General features: G+C 38.4%; 1 protein-coding gene across 8 annotated transcripts in view; it reads right to left on the bottom strand.

The window, feature by feature from the left end:
- Nucleotides 1-17,740, bottom strand: part of DIS3L2 (DIS3 like 3'-5' exoribonuclease 2) — a 378,405-nt gene extending 360,665 nt beyond the window's left edge. For all 8 annotated transcript variants that reach the window (XR_009700788.1, XM_061188495.1, XM_061188488.1 and 5 more), the window contains exon 1: nucleotides 17,679-17,740. The gene's annotated coding sequence lies outside the window, so the exon portion shown is untranslated. The remainder of the gene's footprint in view (nucleotides 1-17,678) is intronic.
- Nucleotides 17,741-22,067: the final 4,327 nt, after the last annotated feature.

Genomic DNA, 22,067 nt, shown 5'->3' with positions numbered 1-22,067 from the left:
AAGCATTACAATATGAGTTCAGTAGTGTCCAAATACAACGCAGATGGTTGTATCTGGAACCACCTTACGATGGTTCAACTTAGGATTTTTCAACTTTACGATGGTGTGAAAGCGATACACATTCAGTAGAAACTGTACTTCAATTTTTGAATTTTGATCTTTTGTCAGGCTAGCAATATGTGGTAGATACTGTCTTGTGATGCTGAATAGTGGCAGTGAGCCACAGTTCCCAGTCACCCACACCCTTACAAGCATGAACAACTGATACACTTACAACCATTCTAGACCCAGACAACCCTTCTGTTCTTCACTTTCAGTACAGTATTCAATAAATTACATCAGCTATTCAACATTTTATTATAGAATAGACCTTGTGTTAGATGATTTTGCCCCACTGTGGGCTAACGTAAGTGTTCTGAACACATTTAAGGTAGGCAAGGCTATGCTATGATGTTCAGTAGGTTAGGTGTATTAAACACATTTTCAACTTAGCTGAGAAGTTTACTGAGAAGTCGCCCCATCAAGGAAGATCTGTATATAAAGTTAATAGCCTTTTTATTATATTCCACTAATAATCAGTTAGAAAACTTTGTATAAAAAAGAATTTTGTTCTATTTATATTTATTTTTAAATTCTTTACATAAGTCATTTGCAATTACTTTTTAATATTTAAAAAAAATTTTCCCAGGAATATAGTGACTATATGTCTCTAATAAGTTTCTCCAAAACAACATATTCTCCAGTTCTCCCCCATTAAATACCATATTTAATCTTCTCTGATTTGCTGTTTCTCAGTATCTAGTCTACCCTTCACTTTAGAAGCCAAACTTGATTCAAAAATATTTTCCAATCCCCCAAGGCCTTAAATACTTTGAACAAGCCTAAGCCAGCTGTAAAGGATGAGGATCTAAGGTTTCTTCCAGCTCTGAATCTCCATCTTGTCAGGAGCTAGAATCCCTTTAATCAGCTCTAGGAGACTAAATATGCATTCTTCTGCAGACCTCAGGAGCATCTCTCACCTTCATGAGGTTTCTCTTGGAACATTAATTCCAAGTTCGCAGTCAGTGAAGCTCATTCTAGAGCAAAACCACATTTACTCCATTCATTCTAGTCAGGGCCTCTCACATTAGCCCCCATTTCAAACTAGAGCTGCTTCTAAACCACTATCAGCCCAATCCATGTCCTCCATGTGGATCTGCTGTGCAGTGCATCCTACGTAAAAGCCAAGACAGTTTCTCACTCCTTAGGCAGAAATACTTCTGCTAAGTTCCAGGTCTCCCAGGATAACAAGAAATATCCTCAGTTAAGAAGCAAAGATACAAAAAAATAAATTATTTTTATAGTTCTTGAAGAGCATAGAACCTATTACACTAGAGTAGGAAAGAGTGGCATACACTTTTAAGAAAAGGAAGAACTTCTTTTACCTATATTTTTAATATAAATTAAACTCTCTTGTTATCATTCCAGGGACAGTAGGGGATGAAATTCTCAAGTGAAATATGGCACTGGCCTTAAAAATGCCAACAGTCTAGCAATGAACCATCTCTTTAATTGTCTTTACCTCTCAAAGTATAACAAATGAAACCTCTATTTAGACACACCGCATTCATAACAACAATTCTCTTTAGAAAGTAGGATTACTAAGGATTCTCACTTTAAGGCATACCTTTTAGTAACGTTTTATTTTTTGTTTCTTACAAGAGTATAAATTACATTTCTCAAACAACATTATATATACATATATATGTACACATATATTTTAACTCTATTCACTGGTAATAAAAAGCATCTATTTAGACTTATCAATTTAAAATAATTATGCTTTTTCATAAATCAAGTTGGTTCAATAGTTTAAGAGGTTTTCAATATTTACAGATAATATAACTGTCTAGAAAATCTCAAAGGTTATACTCACAAATTATTAAGAGTAATAATTTCATCAAGAATGTCAGAAAGGGCAGATTCAACATCAACAAATAAATTATCAATAACATTCCTATATGCCCACAATAATTAATTTGAAAACATGAGAGGAAAAATATCAATTCTTAGTAATAACCAAAATGACAAAATGTCTGGGAACAAAATTAATAACACTGATATAAGACCTAATTTAAATTCAAACATCATTATTTTTAAAATTATAAAAGACCTAAACAAATAAACAAACCCTGCTCTTGACAAGAAAGACTCAATATTATAAAGCTGTTGGCTGCAAATTAGTCAAAAACTTCAATGTAACCACAATTAAATTCCAATCACAACTTTTTTATAGAAACTAAGAAGCTCATCTTAAAAATCAAATGGAAAAAAAAAATGGGCAAAGGCTGTGAATAGACAGTTTTCCAAAGAAGATATATTAATGGCCAAGAAGTTCATGAAAAGATGCCCAACATCATTAGCCATCAAGGAAATGCATATCAAAACCACGAAGGGACTTCCCTGGTGGTCCAGTGGTTAAGACTCCAAGCTCCCACTGCAGGGGGCCCGGGTTACATCCCTGGTCAGGGAACTAGATCCCGCATGCCACAACTAAAAGATCCCACACGCGGCAAAGAAGATCCCGTGTGCCATGACTAAGACCGCGCACAGCCAAATAAATAAATAAATATTAAAAGAAAAAAAAAAAACAACACACAATGAGGTTCCATTTACACTCAAAAGAATGTCTACACCAAAACAAAACCCAGAAAATAACAAGTATCGGCAAGGATGTAGAGAAACTGGAACCCTCATACGTAGCTGGTAGAAATGTAAAATCGTTCAACCACTGTGGAAAAGAGCCTGGCAATTCCTCAAAAAGTTAAACACAGAATTACCACATGACCTAGCAATTCCCCTTCTGGGTATATACCCAAAAGAGTTGAAAATAGTTACTCAAATAAATAAATGTACACACATGTTCAAAGCAGCACTATTCACAACAGCCAAAAGGTGGAAACAACTCAAATGTCCATCAAGAGATTAACGGATAAACAAATTGTGGCATATACATACAATAGAATATTATTCAGCCACAAAAAGAATTAATACATGCTACAATATGGATGAACCTCAAAAACATTATGCTAAGTGAAAGAAGCCAGACAGACACAAGGTCATGTATGATTCCATGTACTATATATGTAATATCCAGAGTAGGTTAAATCCATAGGAACAGAACACAGATTGGTGACTCCCAGAAAACAGGGAAAGGGAAGAATAGGAAGCAACTACTTAATGGGTACAGGGTTTTCTTTTGGGGTGATGAAAATGTTTTGGAACTAGACAGAGGTGATGGTTGTACAATACTGTGAATGCATGAAATGCCACTATATCCCTTTAAAATGGTTAATTTTATGTTATGTGAATTTCACACCAATAAAAAATAATTTCAAAAATCAAATGGAAGAAAAAAATGTACACAATGGATGAAAAATATTTGCAAAGGAAGAGTAACAAGAAAAGATCTACTCTCAGATTTGAAGACATACTATGAAGTAATGGTAATTAAAAGAGTATGATATTATTATAGTTGAAATAGGCAAAAACATCATTAGAAGAAAACTGAGTCTAAAAATGGACCCTTAGGAAATTCTAAAAAAGGTATTTCAAATTAGTGGGGGAAAGACCACTCAAATGATAATAGGACAACTGGCTGTCTGCTTAGAGAAAAGCAAAGTTAGATCCTTAATACTATACATAAAAAATAGACTACAGTTGGCTTAAAGTGCTAAATGTTGGAAGTAAAATTATAAACATATTAAAAGAAAATATAGGAGAAAATTGCTCAAAATCTAGGGGTAAAGCTTTCTTTACCCCTATGTCTTCTTAGTTAAGACATAAAACACAGAAACCATAAAGAGACTCAAATTTTAAAAATTAAAAGCTTCTGTAAACCAAAAGAAACCATAAAGACAAAGCAACAGACTGGAAGAAAATATTTGCAACATTTAAGACTCCAAAGATTTATATACAGAATATGTAAAGACCTACAAATCAATATGAAAGAAGCAACCCAACTAAAACAAAACAAAACAAACAACAACAAAAACAAAAAAACAGGCAAAAGATAAGAACAGTCACAAAAAGAAATATTCAAATTTAACTGGTCAGTGTTTGGCCCAGGCATGGGTATTCTTAAATCTCCTCAGGTGATTCTTCTGTGCAGTCAGGGTAAAGAACCACCAAGCCACCTAGTTGGAGAATGGGGCGTGTCCAGGCTGCCCAAGGTGAAGTATAAGGGGAAAGGCAGGAAAAATAAACCACCACCTTAAAGGGCTCCTGCCCACTCACAAAGGAAGGCCCTGAGAGTACATTAAACGCCTTAAAGGAGAATGGTTTATTTTTATCCAGTCAGAGAATGTTACCATTTTTTATTTCTACAAGGTAGAAACATATGAATCATATTCTTTATAAGACTAATGAGGAAAATTATTAAGAAATAAATTTACACTAAGTGAAAGCAGCCTAGGATTAAATACTTGCAAAAATATGACCAAAGCAGACACATATAATGTTATAGGGAGAAGCAAATCACTGAAAAATATCTGCATTGTGATTTCATTTTATAAATTTCAAAAACATGCAAAATTAAACAACAGTTTAAGGATACAAACTATATGGTTCAAGTACGAAGAAAATACAAAACTCAGGTTACCTCTGAAATGGGAAGGAAGAGGTGGGATAAGGAACAGGAACATAGAGATCTTCAATTTTTTTCTTAAACTGGTGGTTAGGTACATGGGTATTCACTGTTCTCGTGTTCTGTATACCTTACACATATTTTGCATACATTACTTTGTAACTTCTCAGTATTTAATAAAAGACTACCATTTAAAAACAAACAAGACCATACAAAAATGCATGTAAATACATATATAGTCTTTTAATTCTAGATTCAGTATTTGCCACTGAAAATCTGCTTGGTTCTATAGTGTCCTAACCAGTCACCTGTTAGGAGTTAGCAAATCCTTGATTTTCATCTTTTCTTCTGAAGTTGCATTAACAAGGAATTTCATGGGGGTAGGGAGGGTTTACAGCAAAAGGCACGTGCTCTTTGATTAAACTCACTGAGAACCACTAGCAATCACCTCAGGGAGCTCCAGCAAAGAGGGCACTTGTCAGAACTAAAGAGTAAAAAGGTTTGCAGAAGATAATTAAAAGCATTACAAGAGGAATGATGTGATTTGAACAGTAAGATATTTTTCCATTAATTATTTTTTACCCAACTGAAATTCAATGAAACCCTGGATGAAACCTCAGCTCTCAATTCCTCTGAGATACAAAGATCAGAGTGAGTCCAGTTGAGCACTTGAAGTGTCAGGGCCAATTCTGCATGTGGTGGGCAGCTGTGAGTTCAAGGACAGTGCCACATGTACTCCTCCCTACCAGCCAGAAGTAAAAAAGTTCCAGAGAAACAGGCCTGGGCTCTGCCCACAACACTATCATCTGAGCATTCCTTTCATTAGAACAATACAAGATTACACAATGACCCTTAAGTTGAAGCAGGATTCTGGATGCCTGAGAAAGTGGGATACTCTTAGGGTATGGTAAGCTGACTGCTGAGACAATCAATAAATGAATTAGCATAAAGTATGCTGACTTCTTTGGAAGGAATTTTATGAACACAAGATTTAAGACTTCTTATACAATAAACAATGCAATCACAAGTACTAATAAAGAAGAACTAAGGGTGCTATAGTAAGAAAAGCTATAAATGAATTATGTGCAAGACTGTACTAAGGAATGTAGGGAAATTTTAAGACTCCATCTCTGTGTCAGAGGCATGCAGCAGTTGAAAAGACAAGATATATTTTAAAAACTTGTGATAAAGCCAGACATCAAAAACGCTCCACAATTCAGTCTAACCTAACCTGCCTAGTCGTCTGCTTTCCATATTCACACCCAATTCAGCTAAACACATGCCTCACTCTTCCAAACCTCACATACTGCAATACACTCTTCTCTCTGCAAATGCTTCGCCCTCCTTAGAGTATCATGCAAAATCTCACTTGTCCTTCAAGGCTCATCCCAAATGCTTCCTGCATCCTTGGAAGTCTTTTATAACCTATACACTCCCTTGTGATCTTTCATAATCCTTCTCTATTATGGTGCCATCCCTACTCTTACTTCTGTTTTAGTTAAACACTTGTCTTATCTCTCCTACTGAAGCAGGAGTAACGGAAAGAGCAGACATTGTGAAAAACCTAGATTTTAATCTGAACATTAACTGTCTGATTTTGAGCAAACCAAACTACCTAGCTTTCTTAAGCCTATATCCAAATATACAAAATAGGGAAATTATTATGTATTTATTTTATTTATTATTTTATTTATTTATTTTATTTATTATTTATTTATTATTTATTATGTATTTATTTTATTTATTATTATTTATTATGTATTTATTAATGAAAAATGCAAGCATTACTTCATTAATAAATAGGGTGTATGTGTGTACTGTGTGTGTGAGAGAAAGAGAGGGGCAGAGAGACAAAGAGAAAGAAAGAGAGAATGTAGAAATATATAGGAATAATAAAAAAGTACAGGAAAGTAGTAGTTATTAGAATTGTATGTTTAAAAAGTTAGAGGAAAAACTGAACAGGTTAAGAAACAGTGAAGATATAAAAAGGATCCAAATCAAATTTCTAGAAATAAAAATGATGATGCCTGAGATGAAAACTACACTGGATGGCATTAACAGCAGATCAGACACTGTTGAGGAAAAAATTAGTAAACTTGAAGATAAAGCAATAGGAATTATCCAAAATGAAAAACAGGAAAAAAAGACAGAAAAAAATGAACAGAGGGCCTCAGTGAGCTGTGGGACTTTAAGCAACCTAATATATGTATAACTGAAATCAGCAGGGCAGAGGAAGGGGAATGAGAAAAGTAAAGAAAGAAAAAATATTTGAAGAAATAACAGCTGAAAATTTTCCAAATTTGATGAAAACTATAAAACCACAGTTTAAGAAGTTCAGTGTTTCACAAGAAACATAAAGCTATACCAAGGCAAATCATAATCAGTTTGGTTAAAACCAGTCTAAAGGGAAATGTTACAAGCAGCAGAGGAAAAAAAAGACACATTAAGTACAAGAAACAGAAATAAAGAGGTCAGATTTCTTGTCAGAAACAAGCAAGGTAGAAGACAGTGAATCAAAATCCTTGTAACACTGATTAAAAATAAAAAATGTTAATCTAGAATTCTTTATGCAGCAAATATATCTTTCAAACACAAAGGCAAAATACAAACTTTTTCAGACATGTGAAAACTGAAATAATCATCACTAGCAAACCTGCATGGCCAGAAACGCTAAAGTCCTCAAAGCAGAAAGAAAATGATAAAAGATGCAAACCTGGATCTACACAAAAGAATGAAGAGCACTAGAAAAAGTAACTTACAGGTAAATATAAAGATTTTATTCTTAAAATTTAAGTCTCTTTAAAAGACAATTGATTACTTATAAATAATAACAACAGTGTATACTGGAATTGATCATATATGTGGAAGTAAAAAAATGATGAGCACAAAGGCCAGGAGGGAAAATTAAAAGATACTGTTAAAAGGTTTTCAAAAACAAACAAACAAAAACAAAACAAAACAAAAAAAAGGACTTCCCTGGTGGCACAGTGGTTAAGAATCTGCCTGCCAATGCAGGGGACACGAGTTCAATCCCTGGTCTGGGAAGATCCCACATGCCACGGAGCAACTAAGCCCATGCACCACAACTACTGAGCCTGCGCTCTACAGCCTGCGCACCACAACCACTGAAGCCCGCGAGCCCTAGAGCCTGTGCTCAGCAACAAGAGAAGCCACAGCAATGAGAAGCCCGTGCACCACAACAAAGACTAGCCCCCGCTCACCGCAACTAGGGAAAGCCCACATGCAGCAACGTAGACCCAACGCAGACAAAAAAAGTTTTTATATGTGAAGTGGTAGGATATCCTTGAAAGTAGACTGTGACAAGTTTAACATGTATATATAAACCCTAAAGTAACCACTAAATAAATAAATAGTTATCATTAATAAGCCAACAAGGGAGATGGACAATTTTAGAAAAAACAAAATTAATCCGAAAGAAGTGAAGCAAACAATAGATGGGACAAAAAAGAAAAATAACAAGATGAAAGATTCAAACTTAACCATATCAATAATCACATTAAATGTAAATGGTCTAAGTACACCAATTAAAAGATTGTCGGGGGGATTCCCTGGTGGTCCACTGGTTAGGACTCCACGCTTCCACTGCAGGGGGCACGGGTTTGATCCCTGGTCGGGGAACTAAGATCCCACAAGCCACACGGCATGGCCAAAAAGAAAAAGATTGTCAGACTAGTTAAAAAGCAACACCCAACAATATGCTGCCTACAGAAACACTTCAAATATAAGACACAACTAAGTTAAAAGTAAACGTATGGAAAAGATATACCATGCTAACACTAACAAAACGAAAGCCGGAATGGCTTCATTAATATCAGACAATGCAGGTTTCAGAGCACAGAACATTACTGTGGCTGAAGATCATTTCATAACATTAAAGGGGTTAATTCATCAAGAGCAAATAACAATTCTAAATGTGTACGTACCTAATACCTTTAAGGAAGAAATACCAACTCTATATCAACTATTCCGGAAAATTAAAGGAAAGGAAATACTTCCCAACTCATTGAAGGTTGCCAGCACTACTCTGATACCAAAAACAAAAACAAAGATATTACAAGAAAAATCATCCCAAACCAGTATCTGTCATAACCACAGATGGAAAATTTTTAATAAATTTCAAGAAATAAATTCCAACAACATATAAAAATAATAACACATCAGGACCAAGTAGGGTTTATCTAGAGAATGCAAGGTTAGTTCTAATATTTGAAAGTCAATGTAATTGACTGTATTAAACCATTTCCAGTAGACTCGGAAAAAGCATTTAACTAAATCCAGCATTTGTTTCTGATTAAAAAAAAAAAAAAACAAGCTCTCAGCAAACTAGGAATAGAAGGAAACTTCTTCACTGACAAAGAAAATATACCAAAAGCCTACAGCTATCATCACACTTAATGGTGAAAGACTAAATGCTTTCTTCCTAAGATCAGGAATAAGACAAATATGTCTACTTCCACCACTTATATTTAACATTGTACTGGGAACTGAAGCCAGTATAATAAGAAAAAATAAAAAGTTAAAGATTGAAAAGGAAGAAGTAGGGACTTCCCTGGTGGTGCAGGGGTTAAGAATCCGCCTGCCAATGCAGGGGACATGGGTTCGATCCCTGGTCCGGGAAAATCCCACATGCCGCAGAGCAACTAACCCCGTGCACCACATCTACTGAGTCTGCGCTCTAGAGCCCTCCAGCCACAATTACTGAGCCCATGTGCCACAACTACTGAAGCCCACGCGCCTAGAGCCCATGCTCCGCAACAAGAGAAGCCACAGAACGAAGAGGAGCCCCCGCTCGCCGCAACTAGAGAAAGCCCGCACACAGCAATGAAGACCCAACACAGCCAAAAATAAATAAATAAATAAATAAATTTATTTTAAAAATGGAAGAAGTAAAATTGTATTCACAGATGACATAATCTTTATGTAGCAAATCCAATGAAATCTATTTAAAATGCTACTAGAAGAAATAACCATAGCCAGGTTGACAGAGAAGAGCCAATGTACAAAAATCAATCATATTTCTATATACTAGCAACAGTCAAAAATATAAAATTTTAAAAACCATCATTTCAATAGCATCAAAAATACAAAATAGGGCTTCCCTGGTGGCGCAGTGGTTGAGAATCTGCCTGCCAATGCAGGGGATGCGGGTTCGAGCCCTGGTCTGGGAAGATCCCACATGCCGCGGAGAAACTAGGCCCGTGAGCCACAACTACTGAGCCTGCGCGTCTGGAGCCTGTGCTCCGCAACAAGAGAGGCCGCAACAGTGAGAGGCCCGCGCACCGCGATGAAGAGTGGCCCCCCACTTGCCACAACTGGAGAAAGCCCTCCCACAGAAACGAAGACCCAACACAGCCAAAAATAAATAAATAAATAATTTAAAAAAAAAAAAAAAATACAAAATACACAGGGCTGTGACAAAAGATGTACAAGATATGCGCAGTGAACACCACAAAATATTGCTGAGAGAAAGGAAAGAAAACCTAAATAAATGCTCATGGGTTGGAAGATGTTAAGATGGCAATTCTCCCCAAATTATCTATAGGTTCAATACAATTTGAATCAAATTCTCAAGCAGACTTTTCTGAAAAGCTGACAAGCTGATTCTAAAATTAATACAGAAATGAAAAGGACCTCAAAGAGCCAAAGTCTGGAAAAAGAACATCAAAGTTGAAGGATTTACACTATCTGACTTCAAGTCTTTTTATAACACTATAGTAATCAAATCAGTGTAGTACTGGCATCAATATCTACAAATAGATAAATGAAACAGAGAGTCCAGAAATAGAACCAAAAATATGTACAGATTTTCAACCTAGGTATAACCTAGGCACAAGGGAATTAAGTGAAGGAATACAGTCTTTTCAACAAATGGTTCTAAAAAAATAGGATTCCGTTTATTTTTTTTTTTGCATTCCATATATTTAAAAAATGAACTTTGGGCTTCCCTGGTGGTGCAGTGGTTGAGAATCTGCCTGCTAATGCAGGGGGACACGGGTTCGAGCCCTGGTCTGGGAAGATCCCACATGCCGCGGAGCAACTAGGCCCGTGAGCCACAACTACTGAGCCTGCGCGTCTGGAGCCTGTGCTCCGCAACAAGAGAGGCCACGATAGTGAGAGGCCCGCGCACCGCAATGAAGAGTGGCCCCCGCTTGCCGCAACTAGAGGAAGCCCTCGCACAGAAACGAAGACCCAACACAGCCAAAAAAAATAAAAAATAAAATAAATAATAATTAAAGGTGCTAATAATAAAAAAAAAAAAATGAACTTTGATCCATACCTTGCACTATATATAAAAATTTACTCAAAGTGGATCATAGATTTACAAGTAAAACTTCCAGAACATAGGAGAATATCATTGTGATATTAACTTAGGCAAAGACTTTTTTAGATAAAGCAAGAAAAGCACAATCCATAAAAGAAAAAATTGTAAGTTGGACTTCATCAAAATTAAGAACTGCTCTTCAAAAGTCATCATTAAGAGAATAAAAAGAGACTAGGAGAAAATATTTGCAAATCCTATGCCTGAAAAAGGATATACATCCAGAATATACAAAGAACTTCTAAAATTCAGTGATAAGGAAACACACCCAATTAAAAATGGACAAAACATCTGAACAGACATTTCACCAAAGAAGTTATATGGATAGCAAACAAGTTCATGAAAACATGAACAGCATCACTTCCTTAGGGAAATACAATTTAAAATCAGGGGACTTCCCTGGCGGTCCAGTGGTTAAGACTCCACGCTTCTACTGCAGGGGGTGCAGGCTCACTAAAATCCCTCATGCCTCATGGTGCGGCCAACAAAAATAAAATAAAATAAATGTTAAAAATAAAATAAAATCACAATGAGATACCAATATACATCTATAAGAAAGTCTAAAGTTAAAAAGACTGACCACACCAAGTGTTGACAAGGATGTGGAGGAACTGGACCTCTTATACATTGCTGGTGGAAATGCAAAATAGTACACCCACTTTCCAAAACTTTGACAGTTGCTTTAAAAGTTAAGCATATACCTACCATATGATCTAGCCATTCTACTTCTAGGTATTTAACCAAGAGAAATAACAGTATACATCCACACAAAGGCTCGTACACAAATTTTCATAGCAACTTCATTTGTTACCAACTAAAAATTGGAAACAACCAATACATCCATCAATAGGTGAATGTATTAATAAACTGCTGGTACATCCATTCAAAGGAATATTACTCAGCATTAAAGAGGAATAAACTACTGATACACTAAAAAAAAAAAAAGGATAAATATCAAAATAATTACGCTGAGTGAAAGAAGCATAACTACATACTATATGATTTCAGTTATATAAAATTCCAGGAAATTCTAGGAAATAAAATTAATACATAATTACAGAAAGATCAGTGGTTGTCTGGCATGGGGGTCAAGGAGCCAGGGATGTAATGAAAGCTATGAAAGCTTTGGGGGTGATGGATATGTTCACTATCTTGTTTGTGATAATAGTCTCTTGAGTATATACATATATCAAAACTTAATAAATTGTATACTTTTAATACGTACAATTTATAGTAAGTTGACTACACCTCAATTACCCAGCTTCTAAAAAATATGGTCTTAACCAATAACTAATAACGCTTCACAATACAAATTGGTTCCTAATTCAATCATTAAAAGTATTCCCTATTAATAATGTATATTTCAGTCATAAAATTCATAGGGTATCCTTACTTCCAAACTATTAAGAAAGACTGATTTGAACTGGCAAAATTCAGTAAATCATAAAGTAAACAAATGTCTTATTGGAGCAAAAGATCTATGAACAATTCAAATATGTTTTCATTTAAAAAACGCAAAATAACTAAAAAGAATAACAAACCATGTAAATTGTTGATTTTAAGTACAATTAAACAAAAATAACCATGTGCTGTTATCTCCTCCCTCATATAACTGCTGCTACAGTTTCATATTCAATCCTCTAAAACTAACCAAGGCAAAGAGGGAAAGGAGCAACTATTTCCCACATAGAGAAATGCTCTCTAAATGAGATGAAGTTAAACAGAAATGTTTGGGGCTTCTCTCCAAATCCCTCAGCACCTAGACAATCACTAGAAACCTCTTCCTCATCAAATGCTAATGGGAGATAGAAACAATCCAATTTCATTAAAGGAAGCCTCAGAGGAATCTAAAGGGCAAAGTTACTCAATTAGCATTACATAACTTCCTGCCTCCTCCTGGTTTAGGTACCCAAGCTCTCAAGTCTATCAAATACTCCAACAATTACTGTCCTTCATTTGAAGGATTTTTTAAACCACAGGGAACAGGTAACTCCCTACTGTATCAGCCTACTTCATTACTTGCCCTTTTCCTTATGGTTCCTCTAGAACTGATGTTGATGTTCTCATACGTAGCATTCATGCTGAAATCAGAACCTGATTTAGAGAAGTAGCCCAATGTGGTGTGGTGGAAGGAATATGGACTTTGGAATCAGACAGACATGGGTCCATACTTTAGTTCTAACACTTACTGCCTTATGACCTAAGTAAACTTCCTCAGCCTCTATATTCTCATCAGTAAAAGAGGTGAATCCTCTTTCTCAATGGGCAACAACTGATATTTAATGACATAATACATGTGAATTACTCAACACATAGGATAGGCTCCATAAATGATAATCCCCTTCCTCTTAACTTTCTAATTAGAAGGCATTTTCTGAGGGCAAGGTACCTCTTCATTAGCCCTTATCTCCAGCTAATTTCATCAGACATTTTCACTGTGCTTTGTGTAACATGAAAGTCCCTTCCTATTAGTGTGAACACTATCTCTTGTCTGCCACCACTAGTGCATCCCAGAGGCAGCTATTACTGGGTTTTAAGAAAGGAATCAGAAGTAGTTGGACTGCACACTCATGTCCATTAGTAGCATTATTCACAACAGCTAAACGTGGAAACAACCTAAGTGTCCATCAATGGATCAATGGATAAGCAAAATGTGGTATATACATACAAGCCTTAAAAAGGAAATTCTGACATATGCTACAATATGGATGAACCTTGAGAACATTATGCACAAAAAGACAAATACTGTGTGATTCCACTTATATGAGGTAATTATAGTAGTCAAAATCACAGAGACAGAACGCAGACTAGTAGGTGCCAGACGCTGGGAAGAATGGGAAATCGTGGTTTAATGGGTATAGAGTTTCAGTTTTTGGAGATGAATGGTGGTGATGATTGCAAAACACTATGAATGTATTTAATACCACTGAACTGTACACCAAAAATGGTTAAGATGGTAAATTTTATATTATGTGTATTTTATCACAATTTTTAAAAATTGGGAAAGAAGTTTTTTTAGACTAATGGCTGACTAAACTTGACTAAATCTAGCATCAACACGAGAGTTAATCACATAATTGCAACTCTGGGGCATCAAGTTCTTGCTATGGTTCCAAATAAAATGCTATCTGAGAAGTTCTTATTGTCAAATCCTTCTACCTCCTGTTACATGACACAAACAAGCATCTTGTGCAGTTCCACCACCCTCAGTCTAATAAAGATAACAAGAATTCTGGCTGAGTTTCTCTCACGTCACCAATAATGGCACCAATAGCGGGACCGCAGAGGGATTTACAGAACCATTCCAGGCCCACAGTTTGACTTGTACATGTGCTTAGTAGTATTTGAATGAAAATGACCTTCATTTCCCACAGAAACTCCCCAGATAAAACAAAAAACTTTTTGAAGGTTACAGTAAAAGGATACTCTAAAAACTGTATCCTATAAGGCTGATCCTATAAGGCTGGTCAACATTACAGAAAACCAAAGTCTGGAATAAATGGGGAAACTGAAAATAAAAATTTACAAATCTTCCTCACACCAGAAAACACTTTGTTATACTTTTTTTGTACTTAAAATACTGAGCCACCTCAAAATCATTTCCAGTCCAATACCTAAAATCAACTAGTCTGTAAGCATTGTGAGATGAACACTATAAAATGTGGTACAAATATGACTCTTTCAAAACCATTTAGCAGTAATAAAACTCACAAATAAACATAAACCTTTGCCTCAAAATAAATCAGCTAACCTAAAAAGTTTAATGTGTTCTTTTTCATTTCTGATGGCTTCCTCATCAAAATGTGCAGGGGAACCCAAGTATACATGCCATGGGCAAATACATGCAATAAAGAGAGGAAAAAGTGAGAGAGTCTCAACTCCGATGGCAAAAGTGAAAGAATCATTCAACTGCAGAAGGCCCAATGTAAATTTGATTAATATAATCAAGGATCTGAATCAATGAAGTTCAAAATTTTATGCAGAGTCACCTTTTAGGCAATGAAAGTCCTAAAGACAATCAATTCGTCAACAAATACTTCCTAGGCATCGAATATGCCTCAACATATTGGAATGGGGATGTGGAAATCAGTTTCTGTGCCTCAGTGGTACTTCTGGTCTAACTAAAGAATAAAGCACAAAATCACAACATGTAAGCAGACTGAAGCAGTAAAGGCACCCACCCAGAAGATGAAAGACCAGAGCTCTAGTCCCAACTCTGCCCCAGCTCACTAAGATGTCTGTCCTTGGGCTAATCACTGAAACTTCTACAGGACTCTATTTTCTCGCCTAGAATAAGACAGGATAATTTCTAAGGCCTCTTCCACTCTGGATCTATTAATTCAAGTTGAAAGACAAGGGAGAGGAACTGGGCCTTAAAGAATTGGTAGGATTTGAATTGACTGATGGGAGAAGGAAGGATACTGCAGAGAAGGCGTATGAAAGTACAAATGGACGGACACACCTTGTATGATTTCACTTATATGAGATATCTAGAGTAGTCAAAATCATGAAAACAGAAAGTAGAAGGGTGGTTGCCAGGAGTTGGTGGGAAGGAGAAATAGGCAGTTGTACAGAATTTAGTTTTGCAAGATGAAAAAGTCCTAGCGATGTTACACAACAATGTAAATATAGTTAACTGCACACTTAAAAAATGGTTAAGAGGGTAAACTTTATACTATGTATTTTTTTAACCACAATTAAAAAGAGTCACAGAAATTAGTGTCCTAGCAGTCATACTAATGCAAAAATATTTCAACTCAACTGACTTCTAATGTCCAATTCTAATCCCTAAAATTCCTTTTTTCCCAATTAAAAAAAAAAGTAGACATGCCTTGCTAATGGTACCTGGAGTCTCCCTCAACGGCAATAAAGCTGAAGGAGCATGTTGAGAAAACGAAGAAAGAGAAGACAATGCAAACACTAAGCCAATAGTAGAAGATACAAAGCAGGCTAGTCAAACACAATCTAACTGTGTCATCTCCACCCACAATCTAGCCTAAGTCTCTAAGTAAAACTGTACAGAGGTTTCTCTTTACTCCAAAGATAAACTCTTCAACCTGCTTACAAGGCCCAGCACCCTCTGGCCCACCCCTCCAACCCCCTCTCTCACTAGATTCTTCTACACTCTTCCTGAGCGATACACAGATCTGTATCTTAAGTCCCCAGTCCTCTCCATGAACCCTGCCATCACAGGGTCTTTTTGCCCTTGCTGTTTTTCCTGACTGGATCATTCTTCCCTTCCTGTGCATCCTTCAGATCTCAGTTCAAATGTCACTTCTGTGACTTCCCGAAGTCAAATACTTGTCACAGTTGCAGTTTTACATTCATGTGATTAATTTGATTGCATCCGCTGAGGACAGGGATCATGCATGCATTCACTCTCCCCAATTTCCAATGCTAAACACAGTGCCTAGTGCCAAGTAAGCACTCAAATACTTGTTGAATAAGTGAATAAATGGGCACCAAACCTGTAAGAAAGCAATAAAATATCACAGAATGTCTGCTTAAGAGTTTGCACATCTTCACAAATGAATCTTTGGAGGATGCCCAATGCAATTGAGCCTAAAATCCCTATTCAACTCTTACAAAAAAAAATCAATTCAGATGCCTGTATAAATTTCTCTGGCTCTTCTATGTCTCTAAGGAAATGCTGAGTACTGTAAGTACTTAATAAATACTTATTGAGCTGAAATGAAATTATACTGTTTTGAATAATGGATTTTGATATATAAACTCCTACATTTTAGTCCCATGTCATTTTCGAAAATTGTTCATATGCCTCAGCTTTAGCTCCACTGTCACTGGATTAATTATAATGTAGTTATCCAACAATGTTCAAATAAGGCTTAGAGCTTCCTTAGTCTCACTTCTCCAAACTCAGTTAAGGGAGGTTTTCAGTCTCTTGTATTTTCATATAAATTTTACTTTCTCAATTTCTGGGGGGAAAAAAGCCAGCTGGGATTTTAACAGAGATTGTGTTGAACCTGTTTTCAAATGTAAATCAAAGATATTAACAACACCTGCCCCTACTTCTTCAACGTAGTAAATTTCACTTGAAATTTTTCCCAGACCTACTCAGTCCCAAGGAGAGTTCCTTCTGTAGAAAACTGTTAAGACACAAAATCTAACTTACAGAATACTAAACGCACTAAAAACTGGAAAGCTAATTCCCAGTTAAAGGATCAGTTCAAAACGCTGGATTAAATGAGTCTCCACGATCAACGAAGCAGATAAAGTATACCAGTTTGTAAAGCGCCAAGCAGCAGGCAAACACCAAGTATTACAATAAAGTGCCTGCTGTTCAAGGCTCCTAAGGCGCCCCATCCCTGTCAATCCCAAACATCTGTATCCAGACCCATAAGAACGCGTCCACAGGTGACCCGAACCTCGAGAAGCGTTCTCTCTACAGCAATAGGCCCTGTTTAACTCTGCTTCTCCTCCCAGGACCCCATACTAGGCTACAAGGGAGGGCTGGCGGGGCTCGGGGGCGAGGAGACGGGCCTGGGAGACCGGGTGGGCTAGGAGCGTGGGGCGTGGGGTGAGCAGGGGCGACGCCAGGGCCGGGGAGCGATTCCAGAGGCTGAAGGCACTCGCCCGGGGCCGCCGGCGCAGGTGCCCCCCGAAGCGACGCGGAGGCCTCGAAGGCCAGACCCGGGGTCGCTCCTGGGGAGGGGTCGAGGTGGGGCGCGCGAAGAGGTGACGGGGAGGCCTCACCTTGTCTCCCGAGAGGCAAGCGCCGCCGCGGTCCCGCAGTTGCTAAGGAGAATGCTCTTCCGGGTCACGGGCGCGGAGTTACGGTGAGCAACGGTGGCCGGGAGGGGCCAAAAGCGAGGCGCGGGGTAAGCGCGCGGCGGAGGCGGTGGTCTGCTGTAGTTGCGCTGCGGCGGCCGGAGCAGGGCAGGGCCAGGCGGAGGGCACTCCCGACTTCTATGGCCTGGCCTCGCGGAGACGACTGGCTGTAGCCGATGCCTGTTGCTGCCCGGCCCCCTGCTCAGGGGCCAGCCGCTGGCGGGCGCCCTCCCGCCCCTGCTCCTGAATGCCCCCAGCCCCAGTCCTCAGTGCTGTGACCCGCCGGGCCGCCTCTCACCCAGCCAGCGACGCCTGCCCCCAACTTTTAGCTTATGGGTGTAGCCACGCCGGTCCTCTCCTGTGACAAGGTTTTACTCATCCTTTGATTTACTCCACGCCCGGTTAGTGAGCACCTGCTCAGGGCTAGGTGCAGGGCCGGCCCAGGGATACTGAGGGGGGCAACCCAGGCGTGGTCCTGCCCTCCGAACGGACAGGCAGGTGGGAGGGCAGGCAGGCAGTATCCTGCATATCGTATTGGGATGCGCAAGTGAAGGAAGCAAGGGGAGCCTGCCCTGCGGGCCTACCCAGACTCAGGTGGGGAAAAGCTGATGGTGGAGACCTCAACCAAGTTAAAAGTGTAAGGAAGAATGTTCCAGGGAAGAGTGTAGGCTCGACTGAGAAACCCACTGAAAGGTCTGTACGGCCTGCCCAGGGAAGTGTGTAGAGAGGAGAGAATGGTTAAGGATGGAACCTAGAAAACATCAATATGGTAGCTGTGAACTAAGGAAAAGGAACCCCCAAAGAGCAGGCAGAATGTTTGTTTGAAAGGCTGCTGAGGAGACAGCAGAAGAATTTCAGTAAGGAGGTGATCAGCAGTGTAAAATGCCATGGGGATCCAGAGCCCAGTGGTGACCATAGAAAAATCAAAATTCAGGACTAGGTTGTCAAAGTTGACAGTGGCGTGAATCTGTATAGTGAAGGAGTCTACCACCATATTTTCCTTGTTGAAACAAGGGAAAGAGATACATTAAATTGTTCCCGAATGCCTTAATGTTTTCAAAAACACTGTCACAGTACTTGCAAATTTCAGGATTCCTCTACTAATAACCAATCTCCTTGAAGGTGGAAAATATTTGTTATTTAACCTTGCATCTACAGTGCCTGCCACATACAAAGGCCTCAATCAATGTTTGCCTAAAGAATAAAAGAACCCATGGGCCTCTGGTTTTTCATGTTCACACAGGTCCCTTCCAAACCCTCAGCAAAACTGTGATGTAGGCAAAACTTGTCTATTCAAACTGTAGAGAGTGGAAGAAACTCAGCAAGGACAGGAAGCAGAGGGTGGTAGAGGTCCAGGGATTCAGTCGATGGGAGAGAGCCCAATAGAGCCAGAGATGGGAAGATCCAGAAGAAGAAAAGGACAAAGGATTGAAAACATCGTAGCTGGGCTTTCAGGGCCAGAAATGGGAGATGAAGCGAAAAATAGTTAGAAGCAGGAATAGAAGAGGAAGGACAATTTTTGTACATAAATTGAACAGAGAGATCCCACTGAGATTGGACTGCTGGCAGGAAGTGAGGTGGCAGCCAGTGTGAACACTGCAGGGCCAGGTGGGCGTATCCCCATGTCCTCTAAGTGAAGTGGGCCCTACACTTCCTCATATGGGCCAAAGGATAACCACAGCACATGCTGGAGTGAGTTGGGATGAGAGGCTTGCCCCACAAGCATATCTCCATAATTCCAGTCCATTTCCATTATCACAAGTATTACAATAAGCTCCCCCCCAAAAGAGAAATATTATTCTCTGAGAGCCATCAACAATGGATGTGACCATACATCCATGGAAGGAAACCATGAAATTCAAAATGTGTGGCTGAAGAGTTTAGAACACCCAGCATATCAGCCAAAGGGGCCTAGGAGTAACATCAACAAGGCAGGACCAGAAAATGGTTACAATTTGGTAAAGGAAAGTTAATTGTTTTGTGAACAGAAGGGACAAAGTTAACTTGTAACCTAGAAAAAGGAAGCCCCAAATACATGAAGTATAACAGATAAAGTCTACCCCACATTCTCCTGGCAGCCTTGAATATAGCAAATATTCTAAAGAACTGTGTTCTGTTGAAGGGCCAAGGTGATTCATTAGGCTCAACTTGGCTAGGCTTCTGGGACATTTCAATGGTGCCTCAAGAAATAGAAAATTATTGCTATGAAGGGCATATTCTTTGAAAACTGCAGGGAATTGTGTGTGAACTCTGTACTTCAAGGGTGGTATGGGCATGGAAGTTTCCAGGTGACGTGCTTTGTCTGACTGGTCTCTGGATGACGGATGCCAACGAATGACTGAGGAATGCCCCCAAGACCCAAGATATGAGTGGAGGACTGGAGTTACCATGCCCTGTTCTTATATGAATTGAGCCACCTGCTGCCTCCAGGAGAATTCCATTTTGGCATTAGGAGAGACTGTGTCTGAAATCTAAACTTTGGTTGCCCCAGAGCTTTCCATACCAACCCTGATTCCTAACCACCACCATCTCCAACTTGATCTTCCTGGGTACTAACATCCACCCAGTCACAAAGCCAGATACCCAGGAGTCACCCTTGACTCCACTGTCCCCCATCACCACACTCTCACCCTAAACAGCCCGGTCCAAGAACAAGTCCTGTAGACTGTGTCATTCCGCCCACCCAATTCCACTGCCACCAGTTACGGTGAAAGGAGCAAATAACCAAGCAACTCAGGTTCAGTAAGATGTATTACAACCTCAAAGATGAAGCAAGGTGATAAAGGCAGTGTGTGTGCGTGAACAGTGTAATGACCAAACAGCACAAAAACTTCAAGGAGATAAGGTGAAATAAATTCATTCAACAACGTGTTTTGATTGCCTTTCACATGCTAATTTTGCCTTAAAGGAAGTAAAACATAATGAAAGGACTATTAAATAGGTTAAAGAAAAACCTAAGGTAGAATTGAACATATTCCAACAACCAAAGTGAAAGAGTGCTTGCTGGCCTGGGGGTGTGACTTTGGAAGGCCCTACATCAGATGTGGGGTGCATTATAAAGCCCACACCTGTGCAGGCAGAATACTGTGGGCTGAGAGGGCTGTGGGTGAGCAGAAAATATGTCTCATCAACACCATATCAATTGTTCTTGGCCTCCTCAACTGCAGCAACTAGACCCACCCAGACCACTATTTCCAACTAGGAGTCTTAAACTTAGTTTTAAAAATTACATTTCTCTCTTCCTTCTATCTTCATAGTATTATTTTTATCCTAACTTTTAAAAAACAAATCCTTCTAGAATATTCCCACTTTTTTGCCTCATAGGTGTTAGCCTTTACCTTAATTTCTCTTTTACCTACTAGCTCTTATTTAAATTTTCATCTTTTTAAATATTTTTAATCTTTATTGTATCAGGATTCCATCAACATATTAGTCTTAACTTTTTTCAGTTTAATTTAAAATTTTTTTCTAGTTCTTTGCCCTTTTGTTTCTTTTTTATTTCACATATGCTACTTTAAATGTGAATTTTAGAAAATTCTCTCATTTACAATGCTATTTTTTCTAAATTTTTATTTCCACATCTTTAGCTTTAAATTTGTCTTAATTTTTATACTCTCTTATCATCTTATTTTAATTTTTGTTTCTCTGATCTTCCATCTTGCATATTTTTCTGGTTTTTAACTTGAATTATACGTATAGCTCAGCAACTGCAAATGTTATCTAACAATTATTACACTTTAAATGAGAAAATAAAGAATCATATTTAATTCACCAAATCCAGAATGCTTATACTTTGTTTTGTTGGAGAATTTACTGCAGAGGGAGGTCTTTATAGGACAGAATTTTACTTTTCTTCTGTGCCTTGTCTCCTGCCAGATACCAGCCTCATATGAAGCTAGAATAACAGAAAAGGCGCTCTCAAACTGCAACTCCAATACAGCAGCAATGTGGCGTAGCACTTAAGACGTGGGGAACCAAACTGCCGGGTTCAAATCCAACTCCTCCAGTTACTCACAGTGTGACCTTGGGCAAGTTACTCAACCTCTCTGCGTCTCCGTTTTCCTCACCTATAGAATGTGGGTGATTATGATAGCATCTCATAAGGTTTCTGTGAGATTTAAATGAGTCAATATATGTAAAGCACCTAGAACAGTGCCTGGCACATAGTAAATACATGTGTTTGCTAATATTGTTTAACAAGAAGTTATCCTATACAGTAGTCACTCTTAGGAGTATAAAATAACCAAGTATCTTGTATATGATGGTCCTAACTGACAGAAGCAACTTTTATTCTTCCTCTTGGAGCAGACACTG

This window comes from Eubalaena glacialis, chromosome 1 (assembly GCF_028564815.1).
Source record: "Eubalaena glacialis isolate mEubGla1 chromosome 1, mEubGla1.1.hap2.+ XY, whole genome shotgun sequence".
Lineage (NCBI taxonomy): Eukaryota > Metazoa > Chordata > Mammalia > Artiodactyla > Balaenidae > Eubalaena > Eubalaena glacialis.
This window is presented reverse-complemented; position numbering and strand designations above follow the sequence as displayed.